The sequence below is a fragment of the Podarcis pityusensis genome (genome assembly GCF_964106645.2).
Source record: "Podarcis pityusensis genome assembly, chromosome: 5".
NCBI lineage: Eukaryota > Metazoa > Chordata > Lepidosauria > Squamata > Lacertidae > Podarcis > Podarcis pityusensis.
The window spans coordinates 88304244-88318908 of NC_138032.1; positions in this window are offsets into that span (position 1 = coordinate 88304244).

The following is a 14665-nucleotide window of genomic DNA, read 5'->3' on the forward strand; positions in this document are numbered from 1 at the left end:
ATTTTGAAGGAAAATGTCACCCATCCAAATTTAAATTATTGAATTGCAGGCAGCCATTAATTTTTTAAGGAAATGCCTTTACTGCTTTTTCCTTTATTGTAAATGGAGCCTTACACTGTCTACTGAGAAGTTAAGTCCCACTGAATGGAGCTTACTCACAGGTAACTGGGTAAAGACAGGGCAGCCTTGCACTGCAATCCTAAGCATTTTTACTCAGAACTAAGTCCCACTGAAGGGACGCGGGTGGCGCTGTGGTCTAAACCACAGAGCCTAGGTCTTGCCGATAAGGAGGTCGGCGGTTCGAATCCCTGTGACGGGGTGAGCTCCCGTTGCTCGGTCCCAGCTCCAGCCCACCTAGCAGTTCAAAAGCACATCAAAGTGCAAGTTGATAAATAGGTACCGCTTCAACAGAAAGGTAAACGGCGTTTCCGTGTGCTGCTCTGGTTCGCCAGAAGCTGCTTAGTCATGCCGGCCACATGATCCGGAAAAACTGTCTGCGGACAAACGCCGGCTCCCTTGGCCAGTAAAGCGAGATGAGCACGCAACCCCAGAGTTGTCCACGACTGGACCTAATGGTAAGGGGTACCTTTACTTTTACCTTTTAAGTGCCACTGAGTTCAATAGGATTTAGTCTCTGGTATTTTCCTCATCATTCTCACAGTTTCCATGATTATGATTATTATATCCCACCTTTTTTCCTAACAGGCGTTAACGGAGAAATCCGAGGGCTCCCTTGGACAAAAAGCAAAGACACCAAGCAGGAATATTAGAGCAAAACAGCAGCCAGTAGGCTTGGTCGCGACAGGACTCCAACTCACAAAACGAAGCAAGATGGCAGCCTCGAACAAAAGAGCCCCCAAACTTTTATTAGCTGCTAATCCCCATATCACCCCCCCAAACTACATCACTCATACATCACGGTTACATCATGAAAGGGGAGGTCTGGTGGCAGTAATCTGAGCATCCTGGACCCTGCCCCATGGTTCTCCTTGCCCTCCACCAAACACCCATCAAGTGTAATAAAGACATATTTACATTTCCCTGTTTCCCAGCCAAGTTAATCACACCCTTTTGTCTTCATCTGGGTTTGTTATTTCTGGAATGGCTACCTGTCTGGCACTCGGGTATCAGGATGCCAGGAATTATCACTCAGGCAGAGGGGCTGCTGAGTAGCTGAGCTCACCTGCCTATATGAATTTCTGAAGTTTTCCCAGTGAGCCAGTACAGTGATACATTTATCAGTGAATTGTTACATTTGGTATCGTGCAGCAAAGGCCCTTTGAATAGATGTGTGTGATGAAATGTTTTGTGGGGACAAATCACAAAAGTCACAAAAGCGATTGTGCTGATTTTGGTAGTGGGCTGAATGTGCATGATATCTTTTTTTTTTATAAGATATTTATTAGGATTTTCAAAATATTACAAAATAGAAAAAGAAAAAAGAAAAATACAAAATAAAAATAGTTAAAAACAATTCAGTCTTTCAATCACTTATCTTTCATTTGCTTGTTTCCCGGACCTCCTTATACCTCCCTTTTTGTATTCCAGTTCAGTTTGTTGGTTCAGCAAATCCTTACCCTCTTTATTTGTCCTAATCTTTGGTCTTAAAATAGTAACGTTAGATTTTTACCTCTTAACAACCCATTTTTCATATTCCCTTAAAGCATTACAGCTGGAAACCACTTAATTTCTATCCAACATCGTTCTAACATTCATTAATTTTACAATATTTCTGTAGATAGTCTTTGAACTTCTTCCAGTCTTCTTCCACCGACTCTTCTCCCTGGTCTCGGATTCTGCCAGTCATTTCTGCCAGTTCCATATAGTCCATCAACTTCATCTGCCATTCTTCCAGAGTGGGTAGATCTTGTGTCTTGAATGTGCATGATATCTGCTGGAGGGGCAACCCCCCCCCCAACCTATACATAAATTCCTGCAACACAGAGACTTAAAGCAGCTAACAGCTCACATTTTATTTCATTACATTTATCTGTTGGAAGGTGTTGTACATGATCCCTTCCCTCACACATTTTTTTCTTTACAACCACCCTGAGAGGTAGGCAAGGTGGAGATGTTGTAATTGGCTCCAAGTGACATATATGTGCACAGGACATCTATGTTTGCAGCGAGATCAAACAGGGAAGAAGCTTCCTGATGTAGAATAGAGTATCTGAGAAATGTTGGAGGGTATGCTCCTTTATAAGACCGGCGCTGTGGGTTAAACCACAGAGCCTAGGACTTGCCAATCAGAAGGTCGGCGGTTCGAATCCCCGCGAGAGGGTGAGCTCCCATTGCTCCGTCCCTGCTCCTGCCAACCTAGCAGTTCGAAAGCACGTCAAAGTGCAAGTAGATAAATAGGTACCGCTCCGGCGGGAAGGTAAACGTCGTTTCCATGCGCTGCTCTGGTTCTCCAGAAGTGGCTTAGTCATGCTGGCCATGTGACCCGGAAGCTGTACGCCAGCTCCCTCGGCCAATAAAGCGAGATGAGCGCCGCAAGCCCAGAGTCGGCCACGACTGGACCTAATGGTCAGGCATCCCTTTACTTTTACCTATACTGTACACAGTTCATTATTGTTATATATATTTTCCGTTTCTTATCCAGAACATTCTATTATATACTTTCTTTGTAGTTCAAGATTCATTCTAATTCTGCCAGGAGTTTACCATTGTCACAATAGATTTTAAGATATTCTTGAAACATTATCAAATCTTTATTAACTTTCTGTACTGAATTTCCTCTTAATCTCCCTGTCATCCTTGCGAGTTGTAAATATTCTAGAATCATAGAATCATAGAATCATAGAGTTGGAAGAGACTACAAGGGACATCGAGTCCAACCCCCTGCCAAGCAGGAAACACCATCAGAGCACTCCTGACATATGGTTGTCAAGCCTCTGCTTAAAGACCTCCAAAGAAGGAGACTCCACCACACTCCTTGGCAGCAAATTCCACTGTCAAACAGCTCTTACTGTCAGGAAGTTCTTCCTAATGTTTTTTTGTTTTTTTTAGTTCTTCCTAATGTTTAGGTGGAATCTTCTTTCTTGTAGTTTGGATCCATTGCTCCGTGTCCGCTCCTCTGGAGCAGCAGAAAACAACCTTTCTCCCTCCTCTATGTGACATCCTTTTATATATTCTAACATTTTTGTTTGCCAGCCGGTTTGTGTGAGGATGTTATCACTTTTCCAATTCTTTGCTATTAAAATCCTAGCCGCTGTGGTTGCATACATGAAAAGAGGTCCACGATTTCTCTTGATTTCCATTGACATAATTCCTAATAGAAAGGCTTCAGGCTTTGGGGGCAAAAGAGAATTTAAATATCTTTTAAATTTCATTATATATGCTGTCCCAAAATGTAAAGCAGTACAATGAGAAGAATCGGAAGTTAGTGCCCAAGGTGTGTTGGTGTTGTAATGTGGGTAGTGTATATTGTCTGTATTATAAGTACCATATTTTTCGCTCTATAAGACGCACCAGACCACAAGACGCACCTAGTTTTTGGAGGAGGAAAACAAGAAAAAAAATATTCTGAATCTCAGAAGCCAGAACAGCAAGAGGGATCGCTGCGCAGTGAAAGCAGCAATCCCTCTTGCTATTCTGGCTTCTGGGATAGCTGCGCAGCCTGCATTCGCTCCATAAGACGCACATACATTTCCCCTTACTTTTTAGGAGGGAAAAAGTGAGTCTTATAGAGCAAAAAATACGGTATATTGCCTAAGTTAAAATTATGAGTGATGTGTAAACTGATGTTGATTGATGTTTAATAAAGATTAAAATTTTAAACAAAACAAAAAAATATAGGGCCAAACTATACAAAATGCGAAATGTGCTCTGAAAGTACATTTTTCTCAGTAGCATTGCTGTAAGGTAAAGGTAAAGGGACCCCTGACCATTAGGTCCAGTCATGACCGACTCTGGGGTTGTGGTGCTCATCTCGCTTTATTGGCCGAGGGAGCTGGCGTACAGCTTCCGGGTCATGTGGCCAGCATGACTAAGCCGCTTCTGGCAAACCAGAGCAGCACACGGAAATGCCGTTTACCTTCCCGCTGGAGCGGTACCTATTTATCTACTTGCACTTTGACATGCTTTCAAACTGCTAGGTTGGCAGGAGCAGGGACCGAGCAACGGGAGCTCACCCCGTCGCGGGGATTCGAACCGCCAACCTTCTGATCGGCAAGTCCTAGGCTCTGTGGTTTAACCTACAGCGCCACCCGCGTGCATGCCTCCAAATTCGCCAGGCACTACATGTGGAGGTGTGGAGGTTTAACCCTTTTCTTCCCAGCTGCAATCACTGCAACCCCCACTACTGCTCTTGGCTATGAACCCAAGTTGGGGGTACCTTCCATTGGCGCAATAGTTGCCAATAGTTGCAAGCTATTCAAGGAAGCTATAAGGTAGTGAAGCTGTAAAGAACATGTCTAAAAGTTGAGGTTTTATTAATAATGGAAACACTATGAATTCTAAGTAATTCAGAGTATTTTATCCACCACTTAAAACGCAAGCACTAAAAATACAGCAATTCAAAGGGTGCTCAAGGCAGTCCTAGTGCTTTCTCACTAAATTTCAAGAATTCTGCTAGAGCTGTGTGTAACAAGAACCATTTATCAGCTGTTTCCTCCAGTTATCGGACGCAGAAAGAGGGAGATTTGCCCAAAATTGTTTCCCTCCCCGTCCAACTAACGGAATTCTTACCATCTACCGAACAACACTTATTTTTAAAAAAATATTCATGTTGACACCACACAGATGGAGTCTATCTGTTTCCCAAACATCTCTCTCACTAGCAATGTGTCTGAAGAACTCCCAAGAGGAAATTTCCACTTTTTTTAAAAAAATAGCTATACAAAATGTCTATATTTCTCTCACACACACCTCCCCCCACCCACTTTCTTCACTGTTCTCCTTCAGCTGAGTGCGTTTAAATACAAAAGCATGGGCACTGCCAATTATTGCACTCATCTCAACTCTGTACTATCCAAGTAGCAAATACCGTATTTTTCGCTCCATAAGACACACCTGACCATAAGGCGCACCTAGTTTTTAGAGGGGGAATGCAAGGGGAAAAAATTCTTTAAAGGGAGCGCTGAGCGGAGCCTGTATGCATCCCAGGCTCTGCTCAGCGCTCCCTTTCACAAGCTGCGTGGAGCATGTGTGCGGTGCTTGCAGGCTTTTCCCCAAGGAGGGAGAAGGGATGCTCCCCGTGCCCTGCGGAGGCTTCGTGCGAAGCTAGAACAGCTAGAGAGAGCGCTGCGCAGTGCTCCCTCTAGCTGTTCTGGCTTTGGGATACCCCCGTGAAGCCTCCGCAGGGCAGCAGGATGAAGGCTCCCCGTGCCCCGCGGAGGCTTCCTGCGGCTAAGCCAGAAGCTAGGACAGCAAGAAGGAGCGCTGCGCAGTGCTCCCTCTAGCTGTCCTGGCTTCTGGGATAGCCGTGCAGCCTGCATTCGCTCCATAAGACACACACACATTTCCCCTTACTTTTTAGGAGGGGAAAAGTGTGTCTTATAGAACAAAAAATACGGTATGTTCTTCAACCTCACATACTGTGCCTACAACTTAGCTGTCATCCTGTTTCCAGGGTTACCAGGCTCAAAACTTGCTGCTCTTTTAAGTGTCCCTCTAAGCACCTTGACTAGGTCCCGTCCCCCCCGAAAAAAAATTGCTTTGGAAGGGCTAAGCACAAAGCTTAAAAACTGAGGGCAGAAAAGTTTTTGTTTGTATTTGCTGAACTTGATTTATGTTGCTTAATGTGATGTTCTCCCTGGGTACGACATGCAAATGCCTCTTATTTCCTCACCATGATGAAATCTGTAAGTTAAATAAAAAAATCCGAGAGCACGCACTGAATGTGATCCTCTTACGATCCCGGTTGCAACAAAGCATCACCCTTAAGACACCACCCCTGTCAGTCAACCCATATTAAAGCTATTAACCTGTCTTAACAACAGCAAGGATGTCAACACCAGGAACATGTGCAGGAACCAAATTTTGTAATTCATTCTGCGCCTGTGGCAAATCCTAGCTACCTATCAACACCCTTTCCCTTCTCTCTTATGTAGAGAAAAACCCCTCCAGGTTTAATTTGACCAATAAGAGGGATTTCCAGTTAGGTTTTGGTGAGGTCTTACTGGGTCCCTGCTCAGGCTGTTTACAAGGCACTTGTGCTGCTCCCAGTGGCGTAGCCTGGTGGGGGCACAGGGGTGGTTGCCCTGGGGCACAAAATTGTTAGGGGCACACAATTTCAGCGCCCGGTACTGCCTCAATACAGCCTCCATCACTGGGCTCCATTGAAAACAGCTTCTCTGTGCAAACCAGGAAATGACCACTCCAGACACTCTTATCTCTGTGCCTGCGATTTCCTAGGTGACACATATGCTGTTAGGTAGTTGAATGTGCATGTGTACTGCATCTGTTTCCCTCCCTCCCATCTGCTCCTTGTTGCCCCGGGTGCTAGCAACCCACGCTATGTCACTGGTGCTGCAGATGCAATTTAGCGCAGTGTGAGAACAGGCAGCTTGGTTCAGGGGTGGCTCGTGGGCCAGGGGAAAAAAAAGAATATGTAAGGAAATCAGTGGGATGCTTCTGGCCCATGGGCCTTAGGTTGCTGACCCCGTTCCTAGTGGCTGCATTGTCACACATTTCCCTTACTCCCCCAATTCAAGGAAACTTCAGGATGATCCAGGCTCCAGGGACCTACAAACTCAGGGAGCTCCAGCTCTCCACTCCCAGGGACCCTCAACAGTCTGGTGCTAAGGGCTCAGCCCTCTTTTCATCAGGCCCAGGAGAAATAAAGTTGGTGCTGCTCTCTTCTAATTCATCTCTTCTCTTTCCCCCCTGACTTTCTGAATTTAGCCACTCTACTGCTAGCTCCTTTCCTTCTACCAGTCATAGCTGTCAACTTACAGATTTGAAAATAAGGGACCAGCAGCCTCGAAAATAAGGGATCAGCAGCCAAAATAAGGGATTTTCAGAGCACAGCTATGTTCAACTTCTGAGCCAAAGGCAGAAAGCCCAGCCAGCAGCCAAACAAAGCCTCAAGCGGTGGTTCCCACAGCGCAGCAACCCGGCAAAAGGGATGCAGCAAGGAAAACCACCGTCACCTCTCTGCTGCGAAGCGCTGAGCTAAGGCGAGTCCCCAGGCAACGCGTCCGATTTGATCAGCACAAGACATGCAAGCGCCACCCCCCAGTCATTCTTAGACTCCTTATTGGGTGAGCAACGCAGCCAAGCAACACAGTTGGAGCCTCCCTCCTCCCTGGCCAGCAGGGAGGGAGGGAGAGGAGCTGCTTCCTTTGAAACCCGGGAAATCTACGGGACATCATCAATAAGGGACAGCAGCGGGACACGGCGCTGGGATAAGGGAGTTTCCCGCCAAATAAGGGACGGTTGACAGCTATGCTATCACTGGGGCTCTGTTTATGTGGCCTGGCACCTTTGGCCATCCCATTTTCTCCAGGTTTGGCAGCTGGTTCTTGTACCCAAACTGTCCCAGCCATAGCCTAGTTGGTGGCCTGATCTGAATGTTGTTTGCTTAACCATTAATCTTTTCTTCTTCTGTAAACAAGCTGTCCTACTCATCAGATGTTCTGTGTCCTAATAAAAGAGCACAATCTCTGCAATAAAGCCCTACGTTATTTGATTCTTAGTGCTGAGGAAGCGGATCAGAGCTAATTCCCTCACGCTAGTGTCAATAGTAATCTGGCGCATTGTGACACTGAACGAAAGATCTTGTTCCAAGTACGGGTGCAATGCAAGAAGGACACGTGAAGTTGAGAAGGCAGGTTCAAGAGCCACCCTGGGAACTATGTCTGTGGGAGAATATGTTTTTGTTAGGCAAAGGGAAAGACAGGGCTGGAAGCTACAACTGGATTCCTTCCATCCTCATGTGCGCCTGGAAGTTGTCCCTGGCAAAAGGCCTGCTACTATGAAGCCCTTCTTAGGCTTCAAGGTTTTGAGAAACTATTATCTGCGGGTGTGGATGAATTTTCCCTTAACCTGTTGAGCTGTACCATTTTTTGTCCGGGCATATATTTTGGCACCTGAGGCAAACCACAAAACAGAGCTCTCCCTGCCAGGGAAGAAGTGAGGGGAGTGAAGATGTGTATTGGAAACTGGAGTTGGTGGGTAAAGATCTACATGCAACACATTCCTTATGAGGCTGGATCTTCTGCCCCTATAGATCCTGCCACCTGAGGAGGTCACCTCACTTTGCCTCATGGATGGCCAGGCCCTGGGTGAACTATTTTTGGACAGCAGAGTTAATGTGAAATGGGTTGAGTGATGGTTATCAGGGTAGTGATAAAGCGGGATATCAAATCCAAACTCCTCCTCCTCCTCTTCTTCTTCTTCTTCTTCTTCTTCTTCTTCTTCTTCTTCTTCTTCTATCTGCCATCAGCACCTGCCAACAGTGGGTGCTTTTCCATGCATGACCTCTGCATGTCCTCCAATATTTCCCCGATGAAAACAGGGACAAGTTATTTTCTTGGAACACAGTGGGTCCAAGTGGTTGTCAAAGAAGCTCTCCTCCCAATGGCAAACGCAAAATGTGACAACTTTGCTTTGATTGGTGGAATTGGCACTGCTACAGGTGCCAGGATGCAGGTGGCGCTGTGGTCTAAACCACTGAGCCTCTTGGGCTTACCAATCGGAAGGTCGGCGGTTTGAATCCCCGCATCAGAGTGAGCTCCCGTTGCTCTTTCCCAGCTCCTGCCAAACTAGCAGTTTGAAAGCATGCCAGTGCAATTAAATAAGTAGGTACTGCTGTGGCGGGAAGGTAAATGGCATTTCCGTGCACTCTGGTTTCCGTCACAGTGTCCTGTTGCACCAGAAGCGGTCTAGTCATGCTAGCCACATGACCTGGAAAAGCTGTCTGTGGACAAACGCCGGCTCCCTTGGCATGAAAGCGAGATGAGCGCCGCAACCCCATAGTCACCTTTGACTGGACTTAACTGTCCAGGGGTCCTTTACCTTTACCTACTACAGGTGCCACACAATTTCCATTCTGCATTTATTTATTCAATTGTTTAGTGTGGCAGCACCTGCACTTGGGAACTCCTTGCTTATTGAGATCAAGCAGGCGTCTTCACGGCACTCTTTTTGGTAAACATTCTTGTTTAGACAAGTCTAGCCAGATGCTTAGAAAGTTGATGAGATTTTAATGTTTTTGTATTTTAACTTTTGCATGTTTTAAAGTATGATTGTGAATTTTCCTTGACTTTTATCTTTCATAAGCTGCTTTGAGGGTTGTTGTTTTTTTTACAATCAAGCAATATATAGATTTTATGAAATAAATGACAAAATAAGAAAGGAAGGGAACAAACTCTGGCTGCTTGGATAGCTGAACCAGTCATTCATGTAGCAAGGTTTGAGTACAATTCTTTGTGTTTTCCATTTCCATTTCAGATACCAAGTGTTCCGACAGCGAGATCTGCATGTAGTTTGACTTGTGTGGATAACATTGTTGTATCATTAAATACCGTATTTCTCTTTCTATAACACTCACATTTTTTCTCCTAAAAAGTAAAGGGAAATGTCTGTGCGTGTTATTGAGCGAATGTGTGGTCCTTGGAGCCGACTGGCCCGAGTGCAGGGGCAAAAATCAGGCAAAAATCAGATCGCGCGCTGCAGAGAGGAGGCTGCTGCTATCCTGCATTCTGCCTCAGGGTCTTATTGCCCACCCTCTTCTGTTTTCAGTTGCTTTGTTTACAAAGTTGTAAAAGCTGTTTTCGGTTGCTGTGGTTACAAAGCACAGATCCACATGGATTCTCAGGATTTTTGCATTGGCCTACCCCAAACTCACCGTCAAATCACATCTCTGTGGCCACAGCATGAAGCACCAAAATGATACATCCACTGTTTCATTCAGATTTTTTTTTCTTGTTTTCCTCCTCTAAAAACTATGTGCGTGTTATGGTCAGGTGCGTGTTATAGAGCGAAAAATACGGTAACCACAGCAAAACGAACACATTGCTTGCTTTTTAACAATTGAAATCTTGAGTTTGTCCAAACGTGAGCATCTGAACATGATTGCTATGGATCTTGAATTTCTGAAATACCATGATTTTTACAATGAACTGCAAACCTAAGATCAGCTGATGAAAGACCTCCAGCGATGCAACTGGTTTACAACTCAAAGCTAGAGTTCTTTGCATGGGGAAACATTTTCTAGTATACAACTGCAATCAAAGAGAAAACGTCACCTTTTTGACATTCTGCCTGCCAAGCATCTTATTACCTGCGTGTGGCCGATTTATTTTGGGGCCTCCATGCCACCTGTAAGAGAGGAAACAAATTTGCCCATGACACAAAGGGCATTCAATTGTTATGCAACTTCTTACCGCCTTTTGCAGGTTGAGCACAGGACCCAATCCACATAGAGTGTACTGGGCCCAGAAAATCCCTGATGCAAAGATTGACAGGGTTGCAAAATGGTTTTTACTGCTTGCACATTTTTAATGAAACACCTATCCAAGTTTTATTGGCCTGGAAGTAGTTTGGCAACCCTATGGGGACTTTGTTTGCTTTCCCCTCAAAAAACACACCATCCTACATGGCAGATTACTTGAGAAACTGAATTTCTCAGGAGCAGTTTATGATCTGGAGCAGTCAGCAGTCCGCGGCAGTGTAGCAGGAAACCCCCCCCCCCCAATCATTCAGTTTGTACAAACTTCACACACATTCACACTCACACACTACATACGCTACGCTTCTGTTATAAATTCATAGAAAATCAACCATACATCGGATTTGCACTGTTCCACTTTTATTTTACTCCATGAAGGAAGGACTACAAAATGGGGAAGGTCTGATACAGGGCAGCCATAATCCCTTCAGCATACCAACACATCCACAGGAGCCCTGCCCAGTTGCTATGCCAACCCTGATGGTCCTAGACAGAAGACCATCAAGATCACAAAGAACTTGCATATGGGAGTGGATTCAGCACGGACTGGAACAAAGGACAATAATCAGCTCTTCCCTCTGGGGGCAGGAAACTGCAAACTCCCCTCTGTCACCTGGAAAGTACTCATGGGGAGGGGGAAAGGGGGAACCAGCCAGGTGACAGGACACTCAGGTTACCACCACAACTCCTCCCTCAACCCCTCCTTTCTGTGATGTATGCATGATGTTTCTAGGGGTGGGCTTGATCTACAGGATGGGAATTTCAAAAGTCTTTATAAGACCTTGCAAAACATTTTTTCTGTGTCCTTCCTCTCTCCTGCAAGTGAGGGGAGCACCCCGTTGCAACAGTTCAATAAAGGCCAAGCCTACAGGCTGCTGTTTTGCTCCAAGTTATCCTGGTTGGTGTCTTTGTTTTTGTCCAAGGGAGCCTTCGGATTTTTCCGTTAACAGCAGGAAGGGGGCTTTTTACTGGGTTAACATGAGCCAAAATAGTCCTTAAGATTTTAGCGCTTTGCTTTGCTTTTAGGATGGAGAAGAGCAAGACATTTCCCTTGGGTTTTTCAGATGCTGACAAATAACTCCCGGACATTATCTACTTGCAGAATTCTTCTGAACAGGCCGTCATACATTGGAGAACGAGTTTCTGCGCCCCCATCTATGGGCCATCGGGTACAAATGTCTGCCACCGCGGAACACAAGCGAGGTTGTTCCCTATTGTCTGTGGGATATTATTTCCCCTTCTCCTAACCAAGTTTCTGATTAATGATCATTCATTCCTAATTGTCAAATTTCTTTTCTTTCATCCTCTGTCTAATCAGCAGTGACAGAAGCCATTACGCAAATGAGAGCAGACGACTTCCCACAACTGTTGGCATCAGTAAAAGCCTTGTAATTTAAAGCTCTGATTTGTAGGAGAAAGCTGTGCTTCCCCAAGGCATTCAGGCATCTGTTCCTGTTATTCTGCGAGAGCCTCCACTGTCTCTCCCTTCCCCTGCCAATTAATCCTCTGCTTGCAACAAATATTTGACTTTGCGAGGCAGTAATTAGAGCTTACGTTTCATTGTCGTGGCGAGATGAGAGCTCCTCCGCCTCTCGCACAAGGGCTGTCCACCAAGCTGGAGCAATAAATTACACAGAGGAGACCTACCAGCTTCTCAGCAGTTAACTCTAAACTAAACCCCAAAGACTAGGTGGACGAGGCACTGGAAAAGACCAAAGCTTTTGGGTAGCGGGTGCGAATCCTTCACCCCTTCCAAGATGCACCCACTCCTACAGACTTGGACCTTGCTTCTAAGATGGAAGCGGTGCAATTGTTGCTTCTTGCATGATCCCTTCCTAAGCGCCCCCCCCCCCCCGCCCAAGACATAACCTTTAAAATGTGCTTACTAAAACAGGGCTTGGTATAGACCAGGGGTCAGCAAACATTTTCAGTAGGGGGCCGGTCCACTGTCCCTCAGACCTTGTAGGGGGCCGGTCTATATTGGGGGGGGGGGGACGAATTCCTATGCCCCACAAATAACCCAGAGATGCATTTTAAATAAAAGCATACATTCTACTCATGTAAAAACACCAGGCAAGCCCCACAAATAACCCAGAGATGCATTTAAATAAAAGGACACATTCTACTCATGTAAAAACACACAGATTCCTGGACTGCGCACAGGCCAGATTTAGAAGGCGATTGGGCTGGATCAGGCCCCCAGGCCTTAGTTTGCCTACCCATGGTATACAGACGCAACGTGTGGCACTGTGGTGTAAACCACTGAGCCTCGGGCTTGCTGATTGGAAGGTCGGTGGTTTGAATCCCCGCGATGAGGTGAGCTCCCGTTGCTCGGTTCCAGCTCCTGCCAACCCAGCAGTTTGAAAGCACGCCAAGTGCAAGTAGATAAATAGGTACTGTGCCGGTGGGAAGGTAAACGGCGTTTCCATGCGCTGCTCTGGTTTCGCCAGAAGAGGCTTAGTCACATGACCCAGAAAAACTGTCTGCGGACAAATGTCAGCTCCTTCGGCCAGTAAAGCGAGATGAGCGCAGCAACCCCAGAATCATTCGCGACTGGACTTAACTGTCAGGGGTCCTTTACCTTTTTATGTGCATGCCGGGTTGTTTTTTAGCTACATAATTCAGCCTGTGGAAACCTGTAGTCTCTACAGCATTTACTGGCTTGAACTGGTGTGGCGGCAGGGAATGTTCAGTCGCCCAGGGGATCAGAGTTTGCAGCCGAGCTACAAAGCCAGCGAGGGGAGAGCGAGTTGTCAGCTGAGTTGCTATTGAAAATCTCACACAGGGGTGATGCTGAAGGGAAGAGTGCAAGGGACTGAGAAACAAGAAACAGAAGGGTAGGTGGAAGAGAAGTGAAATGGCAAAGAAGAGGAGGAGGCTAGATGCAACTTCACAGTGCTTAAGTTCCCATGGGAGGAAGAGAGGAGGATTAGAAAGGTTGGCCAAGGAACAGGGTGGCAAAACACTGGAATTCTGCCAGCTGTGGCTTCTGTTGTGAAAGCAACACTGAGACCTGGCAATCACGAGAGGGGTCAACAAGGGCCAAAAAACCAGATTAGGATACGTATATTGATTTGAACATAGGACGTGGGTGGCACTGTGGGTTAAACCGCAGAGCCTAGGACTTTCTGATCAGAAGGTCGGCGGTTCGAATTCCCGCTACGGGGTGAGCTCCCGTTGCTCGGTCCCTGCTCCTGCCAACCTAGCAGTTTGAAAGCACGTCAAAGTGCAAGTAGATAAATAGGTACCGCTCCAGCGGGAAGGTAAACGGTGTTTCCCTGCGCTGCTCTGGTTCGCCAGAAGTGGCTTAGTCATGCCGGCCACATGACCTGGAAGCTGTACGCCGGCTCCCTCGGTCAGTAAAGCGAGATGAGCGCCGCAACCCCAGAGTCGGTCACGACTGGACCTAATGGTCAGGGGTCCCTTTACCTTTATTGATTTGAACTAAAGCAGCCCATTCTTTGCCTGCAAGCTACTAATTCACACAGTCTCTTGCATGCCCCCCCCCCGCAAAAAAAGGCACACTCTTGAATTGTAGCCCAATCAAGACTTTTATGATTTATTTCATATTAAAGTTTTGCAAGTTATAATACTTGCTGGAGGGTCAGCCTTCTTACTGGTAGAGATGATGAACAGAATCTTCTGGGATGTCAGGGAAGGAAAGTCAGGCCCCTGTGCGACAAGCTCCCTCCCAACCACAACCAAATAAAGGCCCTCGCAGAGGTGAGCCAACAAGGGAGATATGAAGGAAGCACCAAGGTAAACATACCCACCATGTGGCAAGACCTGCTGTAAAAGGGATACAGCTCCCTCCCTATAAGCTGTTGCTCTAGAGCCAATGCTCTATTGAGCTGGGCTGATAACCAGCAAAGATTTCTCAATGTCTAGATTGGGGTTTCCCAAACTTGGGTCTCCTGCTGTTTTTGGACTGCAACTCCCATCATCCCTGACCACTGGTCCTGCTAGCTGGGTATGATGGGAGTTGTAGTCCCAAAACAGCTGGAGACCCAGGTTTGAGAAGCCCTGGTCTAGATACATTGCCAAGACAGGGGTGGGTTTGTACGTACACTCCAGGAGGCCACAGGCAATGAACCTCCTTTGGAAGGGCTCTGTATGTTAGTTCCTGTTTACCACTGAGCAGCTGCTTGGAGTCACAAGGCTCTGTTTACATTCCAGAGACAGTCCAGGCTGTTGGAAATCTCATGGGAGACTAGAGACGGATGTGACGTTACTGGTTTCCTGTTTCCTTTGTTTCGGTTGCTCTCTGCT